Source organism: Lactuca virosa, chromosome 7, assembly GCF_052849685.1.
Source record: "Lactuca virosa cultivar CGN04683 chromosome 7, Lactuca_virosa_CGN04683_v6, whole genome shotgun sequence".
NCBI lineage: Eukaryota > Viridiplantae > Streptophyta > Magnoliopsida > Asterales > Asteraceae > Lactuca > Lactuca virosa.
This window is the reverse complement of record NC_136432.1, coordinates 144,715,703-144,726,958: the sequence shown is the minus strand read 5'-3', so window position 1 is coordinate 144,726,958 and position 11,256 is coordinate 144,715,703. Positions and strand designations below refer to the sequence as shown.

General features: G+C 34.2%; 2 long non-coding RNA genes across 5 annotated transcripts; both read left to right on the top strand.

The window, feature by feature from the left end:
• The first annotated feature begins 613 nt into the window (after positions 1 to 613).
• On the top strand, positions 614 to 3,512 carry LOC145123814 (uncharacterized). Of its 3 annotated transcripts, none has more exons than XR_013715339.1 (7): positions 614 to 1,095; positions 1,194 to 1,357; positions 1,537 to 1,698; positions 1,868 to 2,000; positions 2,381 to 2,485; positions 2,842 to 3,050; positions 3,125 to 3,512. It is a non-coding gene; the product is annotated as an uncharacterized LOC145123814 (long non-coding RNA). The 3 variants fall into 3 exon arrangements; XR_013715338.1 differs by having other exon boundaries at positions 614 to 918; positions 1,008 to 1,095; positions 2,842 to 3,509; XR_013715337.1 differs by having other exon boundaries at positions 2,842 to 3,509.
• A 2,894-nt stretch (positions 3,513 to 6,406) lies between these two features.
• Positions 6,407 to 9,972, top strand: LOC145123514 (uncharacterized). 2 transcript variants are annotated; one of them, XR_013715173.1, is made up of 5 exons: positions 6,407 to 6,690; positions 6,773 to 6,982; positions 7,094 to 7,231; positions 7,612 to 8,054; positions 8,897 to 9,972. It is a non-coding gene; the product is annotated as an uncharacterized LOC145123514 (long non-coding RNA). The 2 variants fall into 2 exon arrangements; XR_013715172.1 differs by having other exon boundaries at positions 6,412 to 6,982.
• Positions 9,973 to 11,256: the final 1,284 nt, after the last annotated feature.

Below are 11,256 nucleotides of genomic sequence, written 5' to 3'. Positions count from 1 at the left end.
ACTGTAGATGTAGAAGAATGTAGAACATGATTGACCAAAGTCACTCAGATTACCAATTGCAGATGTAGAAGAATGAAGAACATGAACTCGAAAAACAAAAAAAATTACGACTTTAAAAGCTATGATTTAGCATTGTTCGATCAAGGTCAAACTCAAATTGATTACCGGTTGAAAGAATATAAGATTGGAGATAGAAGATCGACCTGGTTGAATTGAAGAACAATGAATGTTGATCCAACGAATATCTTGGTAGAAAAATTGAAGCAGATGAGATGATTTCTTGATGACGTGAAGATGACGCTAACAATATATCAGATCTGAATTTAACCTAGTGACTAATCTACCCCCAATTAACTAATCAGTTAGATTAATTAGTGTTAATCCATTTTTCTTATGAGCCACAAGATCAGTTTTGATCAAAGGCTAATATTTAATCCCCATGTCTCACAAAATATAGGTGGTCTCAAATGAATATATATATATATATATATATATATATATATATATATATATATATATATATATTACTTTTCTCGGATTGGTTGATTTTCTTTTTTATTTCATGGGTTTTGGTCCATAATAAATGTTTTGTGTTCTATGACACAATGGGTAACACGTGCATTCTGCTCCAGCTTTACCATCTACGTGGCGGTGTTCTTTTGCGTTCCACCGTTCACTACTCTGATACCACCGCCCAATGCAATCAGACGTAGAGAACATATACTCCACCGCCTCAATATCTTCTCCACCACCTTATCTCATTTGTTTCGTTTTTCCTCTCACCACCTCCATCAGATAATCATCTACTTCACCACAGTCTCCTCCACCGATAATCATCGTTGTTTTCTTCAAGATTCCACATCGGTGTCCACCCACCGCCATTATCTACTTCTGATCTCCACCCATCAAGAAACCTAGGTTTCTTCTTCTTTTTCTCCCTTCCTTCCTTACTGATCATCACGTGCTTCTTCCTTACTTCGAATGTCGATTTCTTCCCCATCGCCTAGGGTTCTACTGTATCGATGCTTTCTCACGACGTTCCGGTCACTGACGTTGGTGGTAGAAGAAGGCAGTCGACCAACTCTGATTCATAAGGTATTTCAAATGCAATTTGTATATTTGATTCTTTGAATTACTATTTATTTCCTTTTCATCTGTCTTATGAGAGTAATTCACTTTTTTTATTTGTGAAGAACACGAAGATGTATGGAATTTACTGCCGCCAGAGATGTTATCGTCTATCGTTTGGAGTTTTATTGTGGACGGTGGAACTTTGCATGGACGGTGGATGTGCCGGGCAATTTTAATTCCTGTGAAGCAAAATCGGGGAACCAACATACCAATGACTGCGATGGAGGTAAGGAATTGTTCGATAGAGGCGGAATTGATGGTCTATTATACCCTAGAACACTAAGCACAACAAGTTTCAACGAAAAACATATACTGATTTTTCGTGTTGAAGACTTCGTTTCTTCATGTGAGCCCTAATATTTTACAAGTTGTTGCTTTGTTGTTCATGATTTTGGGATTTGGCAGATAATTTGCTCTGTATGTGTTCTTCATTGGATGCTCCCTCCACCGCTATCGGATTTTTTTGGGTTGTTATCGAAGAAATCAGAAATTGAAGATTTTTTTTGGTTGTTATCGAAGAAACCAGAAATTAAACCCATGTCTCCATCTCCGATTTTGCTTCCACATGTATGGATTTTTTTTTTTTTTTTTTTTTTTTTTTGTTTTTCCGCTTTGATCCATCTTTATTCAAGTTCTATATATGCAATTATCTGTTGGATGCGATTTCTATTCAAGTTATGTTCTTGCGGTTTATTTGCAAGCCTTTTGATTTATGAGATCTTTTTCTCATTGACAGAATCAAATACGTACAGCTGCAGAAATCTAGGACCAGTGCTATCCTCCAGGCACAAAGAACCTATCCAATGAAATTTGCGTTCACATATCTTCATGTTGTCAGCTGCTTTCCTCACCTATAACTATTAACTAAGGTATTAAATCAATTTTTGGTTATGTTTTTATGAATAATGGATGAACGTTGCCCCTTTTCTCGATCAGTTCCAATGTTTTGATTTTGGGGTTGAGAGGAACAAGATGGACAATAAAGTTGGAGGTCTTGAGGTTGATATGATGACCTCAAATGAACTCAAAACTCATGCTTTTCTTCAACTACATTAGTAGATTTTTTTTCCGTTAATGAAAAAAACAACATGAGTTAATTTAGACTGTCAAAAAGGACATCCCAGGTATCGCATTTCAAAAGATTGAAAGATTTTCTTTGCGAACGATGGAACAAATTAACAGTTTTTTCTAATAAAATTTACTTCCTTTTTTATATTTATATTGTTATGATGTATATTTTCTTTTGTAGTTGAAGGAGTCATATGAAGCAAATGCTTTGGAAACCATGCAAAGATGAAATCCGTAGCTACAAACCACAACCAACAATTCTGACCGACACTGCCTAAATTCCTTCGTAAGACTTTCTTAATTATAATTATTTTTGAATTTTTGTTTCGAATCCATGCTACCATTAAAGGTATTGTAATAAAATACAAAATAACATCTCATTGTATGCAAATTATCAAATCTGGACAATTTTCCCCTAATGTTGTTTTTCCCATGACATCAAATTGTTGTTTGAATTTGTACTATTGCTCAATCTGAAACCAATTTGGATGTTGTTCTATTATTTTCCTCTTATTTGTTTAGTCTTATTTTCTTCATTATCTTAATATGTTTGGTCCGCCCTTTTACTGGTTTCTTTAATATATTATTTGTCGTTATAAAAAGATGCAAAAGATAAATGACACTTGATCAATTAATTTGCAGGTTATAGGGATTGTGTGTATGTTTAAGGATGGACCCAAAGTTGTAGCAATGTGCAAGGGGTATCTCTTTAAAAAAGTCTAGGTGGGAATGGTGGAGATCGTGAAGGTGGATTAATGTGTTGAATTGGAATGGAAATGGACTTAGGGACAAATGCACTTATTTGCACAAACTCTAAAGAAGAAGAAATTGACAGTGAATGCAAAACTGAGGTAAACTCTACTTTCTCGAGCTATTATGTTGTGGATTTATTCCATGTTTTCAGCAATCAACATATGGTTTGAAGATCTTTGACATAAAGAAATGCAAAGGAATTCCCTTTCCATACTTGTACGTAATCTGATCCAGAGCCTGAGGAGGAAATGAAGGAGGTAGTGAATAATGAAACATGTTAGTGATATGGAATCGGGGCTATTTGATGTGAAGGATGAAAGAAACACTTATAATGTTGGTAATTTATATCTTTGTCTGTTCTCTTTCTGTTTCTGTTCTGATCAATGATGGACGATAAAAGGCTCAAGTTCAAAATGGGCAAAACCATAAAAAACCTGTAAACTTGGCACTTCAAAAGAAGAACAATTTGCAAAATAGGTAAGGAATGCCTTATAATCTAATTTTTGGTGTTTTCTTACACGTTATTAGTAAAAATATCTCATGAAATTACCATAATAGTTACAAACTCATTTGGGTTCTATTACATTTTTAATTTGAAGTTTAATCTATATTATTGACAAAATCATAATCTGGAACGCATGTGCAATATCCTACATACAGTGACTTAGATACCAATGACGTAAGCATTTGTTTCAAGTGGTAAATAATTTTTTTTATGAGTATTTGAAATATACACTTCAACCGACCTAAAGTATTTATATATATGTTAAATTTTATTTGCAAGTCATTGAAGGATGAAAATGAATCCAACAATCAATTAAATTGCAAAGGAGAACGAACAGGAAGTTTTGGAATCAATAATGTTGACTGAGGTAGGTTCTTAACTTATGTGTCTAACGAATTTTCCGTCAGTTTTGACTCTTGAGTCTTGACCCCTCCATACGGAAAACAGGAAGACCAACCAAATTGCATAATATGATCTGGAGACTATTTATTAATTTGCAATACCAGTCCTCTCATTTCACATGTTAACCTTTGCAGCCCCTAAATAAAATTCTCTATGTCAACTTTGTCGATCATCACCAACATGAACACATATGAATCAAAAACTCATCACACATTATCCATGAGCAAAAGTAATTTGTTTAACTATATTTATCTTAACTGATTTTATTTGATGCCTTTGATTTTTAGGGCTTTGACACCTTTAAATTGGTGAATGAAATTATATACATATATTTGTACTAAAACAAGAAAGCCCATCAATATATTTTGGGTTTAGGGCCACAACCTAGTGTACGACTATAACTATCTAACATTTGTCGATACTCGATAAAAGAATTCTAATATGATAAGAACACACACGCTGACATTTGCCATAGCCCATCCTACATGTTCATTAAATAATCTTTTCACCATCTGAAATACTGGATGTACTAGATTTTTTATGGGTATTTTTGTTTCTTTTTCCAGTATGATCATCAATTGGTAGATGTTATGCAAGTTGAAATTAGGTTGATGTAATGTAACTCAATAAAATCTTTCTATTTTGTCTATCTCTACGCTGAATCCAACCCCACAAAACGGGGATTCTTCCATAGTTATTTATTATAAAGGTAAATTGTTCTAAACTTTCATTTCCATTTACAATCCAACTCAAATCAAATTTTTATTAAATAAATCACTTATAATTTTTTTATTATATTATTATTTTTAAAGAATTAAATATTTTAGTTTAGAAGCAAATGATTTATAACAACAAAATGAGTAATCCTCTATAAATTTAAATAGGGTTTCAAAAAAAAATCGATGGTTGAAAAAGCAAATTAGAAAGACATTAAATTAAAAATGAAATTGGATGTAAAAATATCACTATTTATAAATAAAAATAAATTATAAATGTTGATAACTTTTATATAATTTTAAATTAGATAATTATAGAATTAATGAAGATATATAAGGTTGAAGGGAGTGGTGTCACAATTTCTTATGAAAGTGCACTGTCACGTAGGAGTTACTTCATCGTTTACCATAAAAGTGTGGTTTCATACCACACCCAATGAGTGGTGTTTTTTTAAATAAATAAAAAACTTTATTCTTTTTAAAAAATATAATATTTCATTAATTAAAAATAAAATTACCATTACATTGCATAACTTAAAAAAAACCCAAAAATTTAGAAACCAAACTAGAAATATTAAACCTACACTTAAAAAACCACACATCAAACGATTAAAAACTTGGAAAAAACTAGAAATTAAAAACGATTAGCGTAATGTTTTTTGACGCCCTCCTTCATCGTCAAAAACACGAGCATCCGATGTAGTTTGATTGGATTCGAAAGTTCTTGACCGTTTTGAGCCATTATCGATGTGCTCCTCGATTGTTTTTTATTTTTTTATTTTTTGTTGTCTTTGAGTAGATTCCAAACTTTAAAAAACTTGAAAGGCTTCTTTTGCCCTTTGTGGTAAATGTTAAAAGATTTCTCCAAAATCACATCGTCACTTTCACCGCTTCTCCATTGTCGTTTGATGTTATATAAATCGTTAAACAACATGATTTCTTTGTTCATCTTTCCCCATTTTGAGTAGACTTGATGCTTAGTACGATATGGTTCTACGTTCATTCTTTTATGGAACCTAGCTCTAACGTGTATCCAAAACCGATCATGTTTTTGGTCCGCTACCGTCATCGGATCTTCTGAAACATCAATCCATAATTGTGCCAACGATAACACTTCATGGGATTCCCACGGTTTAGCATCCGCCTTCTCTTTTCTTTTATTTTGTGGTCGAGCAGGTCGAGTTTCTTGAACAAATTCGGGTTCGGAATCGAAAATAGGTGTTTGTGGAACCCATTCCGGTTGAGAAACAAAATCAAAATGATTAAAATCCGGGTCAGGTTGTGTTTGTGGAAGTGGTTGTATAGGTCATTGTGGTTGTGAGATACGTTGTGGATAGTATGAAAGCATTCCACCATAATGGTAAAAAGGTGGCGAGTAAATCGGTTAATTGAATGAAGGTGGTGGGGTTGTTGTGTTTCTAGTGAGTGTTTTTTGGTTGGCAGACTTTTTGAAGATGAGGTTTTTGAAAGAAAAAAGCTTTTTTGAAGATGAGGTTTTTGAAAGAAAAAAGATGGTAAAATATGAAGTTTTGTGAGTTATTTTGGTTAAAATGATTGTGTATTTATAGTGTTATTAAAAAAAAATTAACCGTTTCCGACGGTAAAGAAGGCAGCCAATCAGATTCGACCTCCAATCACTCCCAAGTACAGCCATAGTGCGGCCCTAGCCGCATTCAAACCGCAGTCTAACGGCAGTCTAGAGGCAGTGTTCCACGTGGCACATAAGGTACGACCTCAGTCGCAGCCACTTCCACCGGTCTAATAAGATATCTCATAACTAAGCGGCAAACCTGTGGGTGGTTTTTGAGGATTTTATTAATTGTTTATTGTTTATAATATAATATTTGCACCAACCGACTATAGAATTGTTTACCTCGATTCCTCCGCTTCTCTTTCATCCTGAATGCCTGAACCCCACTCCTCACCACCGTTAAACCCACTTACCGACAAAGACCCCACGTCTTCACCTTCCCCTTCACCATACGAACAACATCCACCACCACCACCATCAGCCCCTTCCTATATGCTCAGTTCCAGAAAGTTATCGAGGACTTAACAGAGACTGAAAAATTGGGTGTTTCGGTTTTGCTGGCTTGGTTTAGATTTATTCAACTGGTATGACTGTTGTTTTGTTTGGGGCTACTGATGCATATATTCTACCTCCTGAACAAAAGGTGTTTCATGGTTTGTGTTGCAGAAGGAGCTTGAAGCGTTCCGATTTCTTGATCGGGAATAAGTTGGGAGATGGGTCATTTGATGTTGTTAATCTGCTTTGGTGTTTAAGTATGTCACCGTAGAAGAAAGAACCAGGGAATGTGGAAGTAAGATGCAGCTCTAAAAGGATGAAATCTTTAAAGAAAAGGCCATTCTAAAACAGGAGAGAATTTTGACGTTTTTATCAACGAAGGTATCATTTGTTTCCTAAATTTTGATTCAACTGCTTTTGCATGAGTGATTGACTAATCAATACAGTTTTAGTCGCTATCTTGATTCGTATTTCCGTTGTGTAATTTACTAGGTACAATTGGAGTTGAAGGCGCTATAGAATGTGGAGAATTTCAAGAGTGGTTAACCAGAGAGTTTCTTGGGAGTTTTGATTCCGACAATACTACTTCACAAATCAATGGGGGAGAAATGGCTTGTGTGGAAGTTTGAGGTAAATCTTGATTTTCAAATTCAAGTGGCTTCACTACATACACTGATGTATGATTGTATGAACATATGATTGCCACATAATTGCCTTGGCATTCTATTTTTTCTTTTTAATATAATTGCCATGCACATAAACAATTCACCGGTGAAATCTCTAATAACTCTAAAAGTGGTCAATTTGTAAAATATTATAAACCACGCATGTTTTTATTGGAAAAAGTATGAGCAATTGTCTAAACCACAAAACTGCTTAAAATCCCTTTAGTATTTGCATACTTGTTTGATTTTATCCTTGTTGTTTTAAATGTTGGTCAATGGCCTGGCGGGGGTATCCTTTTGCATAATTGAAAGTTTTTCTGTTAACTTGATTTTCCATCCTTGCAGATTGAATTTCAATGGCTTCCAATTATTCCTGTAGTATATCCTGGCTTCTCATCATTCTAATGCTTACAACTATGACATTTTCTTAAGTTTTAGAGGCGAAGATACTCGTGATTCTTTTACGGATCATCTTTATGACACATTAAAGCGATCATGAATTGGTACTTTAGGGATAACAAAGAAATCAAGAGAGGTGAGGAACACAAGGTGGAGATAGAGAGAGCAATCAAAGAATCTAGGGCTTCAATAGTTGTATTGTTTACAACACTATGCAACTTCCATTTGGTGCTTCATTTTTTTATCACGTTGATCCTTTGATGTGAGGAAACAAAATAAAACCTTTGCAATCGAAGTCAAAGTCTTTTCAAGATTAATAGATCACAACATGAACATGTGGAAGAAAGCTTTGAAGAGGTTGCTGACTTGGCCGACATGGTTTTGCATGGGTATGCCTCTTTGTTTTTTTTTTTTAATCTAATTATTACCACAATACAGTTCCACTAATCAATAAATTGAAAATTTTGGTATCTAGTTAGGGTGAAACTTTTGTTGATAAATGTATCAATAAATCATAACATATGAATCAGTAAAAGATCTATCTTTGACAGATGCGTTTGGGAAGTATGTGAAAAAGTAATTTGATTAGAAACAAATGAAATTGATGTCATTCACATGATTATTAGAGAATAAATATGTGATATTTTTTACTTCATATAGTTATAGGAAAAAAAGTAAAAAAAGTTACTGTGATGATTTCCTTTTAGTATGTCAAGAAATCTACATTTGAATGCTTCTTAATACACTCTACACAAGTTGACACATGAGTCTTGACTAGGGCTAAGGGAGTTTATTTTATTTTATTTTTTCTTTCTTTTGGATAAAATTACCCCCGGATATCTGTGTCAAGTCAATTAATGTAATTAAGAAAATAGCAGTTTGTTCCCTTCAACATAACTTTAGGCCTTTATTTTACAGAGCCTTTACTACTCGACTGTAAGGGATTTGATTTAAATAAGTCTCTTTAATCTATCACCATTTGTTCTATGCATTTAAAATTTCACTTGTAATTAAATTAAAGAAGAACACTATACCATTGTAAATACTTTTGATCATGTTTTAGTTAAATCTTGGATCTTTTACTAGAAACTTTAATGGCAATCAAATTTAAACATATCTTAGTAGCACATTACATTTGGAAAGTTAATTAGTCAATATTTCCATTCAATTGTATCAATGAATCTCTAAATGTCATCTTATGAACTTGCTCAACTTTTTTGTGCTGTCCCAGGCTTGAAATAGAGTCCTAAAGGAAATTGTTGACACCACTTTTATGCGTCTTGATCCAAAAGAAGTTCATGTTCCAATCGGATCCAAAAAAAGTTCATGTTCCAATGAATCTAATCGTCTAACGGGGACAACCACTTGATGCGAGGAGATCACTTCTAGTTAAATGGATCCAGTGTTGAAATTTTAGCAATTTGCAGCATGGGTGGAAGTGGCAAAAGACTACACTGGCCAAATATATTTACGGTTCAAATTGGAGTTTTTTTTTGAAAACATGATTTTTGTTGAAGACATTAGTTGTAGTCTTGCAGACGTAAAAAATCTCATGTAAAATTGAGGCGGCCTTACAAACAAAAAGGGCACTTATTCTTCTTGATGGCATTCACGAAACATAATCAGCTGGTTGCTTTACTTCGAACCGGGAAGATTAATGCACAAAGTAAGATTATAATAACAAGGGTACTGAATACAGAAGAATAGTTTGAGTTAAGATTTTGGAGATGTCGAAAATACAAAATGAAATTATTGAATGATGATGAATCACTTGAGATTTCAAAGGAAGAATACAACCGGAAAGATGTTAGTGAAAAAGGTCATATGTCAGGCACAAGGACCACAATGTATTGTCAGTTCAATAATAGTATATAAAGCCAATTACTACACAACCATCTACTACATCAGAGTTCTCAACTGATACTCGAGGCATAGAATCTCAGTACATACGGAATCGTTGGTGAATTTTATTTCTGGATAAATTTCCAGTCATCAAACCTCAAGACTGATGCAGTTTAAAAGATGGATAGACTAAAATCGCTTATTCATGCTAAAAGTTTGTTCAATTTATTGGGTCCCACGAGAACTTTTCAGAAGATTTAAGATGACTTGGTTCCATTTAAGAACCATACCTTCTGGTGGCTATAGATATGAGCTATAACAAGGTGGAAGTATTTGAACCACTTATGGTAGAGAATTTGATATCCACTTTTTTTCTCTTATCCATTAGGTTCTCAATTTTCAATTCCTATAATCATTACAGTACTTGAATTTAGGCAATAGGCTATTTGAGTTTCTGCCTTGTTATGATCATCTTAAATATCTTCGGGTCCTTGCTTGAGCTTATGCTCAAGACTTAAATGGCTTCTATAACTCCCAAGTAAACTTGCAGAATTGTATATCTATACTGTAAGTCATTGGAGAAAATAAGTTTTCCAATCACATCGATTCACATTGCAAGAGTTTGGCTATGAAGGCTGTATTAGTTTGTCTCAAATTATAAAGGTCTTATCAACTTGGTGCCAGTTAGGGATGAAAGTGGGTCCAAACCCGGACCGGATGGACCCGGACTTGGAAAACCCGGAACCGGTTAACAGGATTTTTTAGAACCGGAAACCGGACCGGTATATAGGAACCGGTTCCGGTTCGGTTCCGGGTACGGTACCGGGTAAAGTGGGTCTAGAACCGAAAAACCAGGAAACATCAAAATGGGTAGTTTGCAACCGGATAAAGTGGGTTTAGAACCGAAAACCCGGAAAAACCGGAATTTTTTGGTAATTACTTACTACTTCGTGGGTTGAACTTTGAAAATTTTCATATTGATATCCCGACTTTGGGGGACTGTAACTCATTGAATATGAAACCAAAATTAACAAAATTAAAGTCTAAAATCATGTACAAACTCTAAAATACATTCTGGAAAAAACCGCATGTCAATCCGAATTTAAACAAATGAGATATGCATGTGTTAACATTTTCACAGAATACAAAGTACAAAAACAAATAGCTGAAAAGTTAAAAAATTCCAGTTTTGATATCCCGACTTCGGAGGACGGTAAATCATTGAATATTAAACCAAAAATGATAAAATTATAGTCTAAACTCATGTACAAAATGTAAACTAGAAGTTGGAAAAAACCACATGTCAATCCGACTTCAAACGAATTAGATATGCATGTTTTAAAACCTTCACTGAATACAAAAAAACTGAAAAACTAAAAACTTCCAGCTTTGATATCTCGACTTTGGGGGACTGTAAATCGATGAATATAAAACTAAAAATGGCAAATTTATAGTCTAAAATCATGTACAAACTCTAAACTACATATTTGAAAAAACCTCATGTCAATCGGAGTTGAAACGAATGAGATATGCATCTTTTAAACGTTTTACAAAAACCGGTTCCGGCCCTAAAAGTGGTTCCAGTTCCTAACACCGGTTCCGGTTTTTAGACCCGGTTTACTCGGACCCGATGGACCCAAACCCGGATTAACCGGAACCCGGATAAAGACAAATTTTAAACTCGGAACTGGAACCGGTTCTATATATTCCGGTTCTAACGGTTCCGGTTCCGGTCCGGTTTTCCGGTTC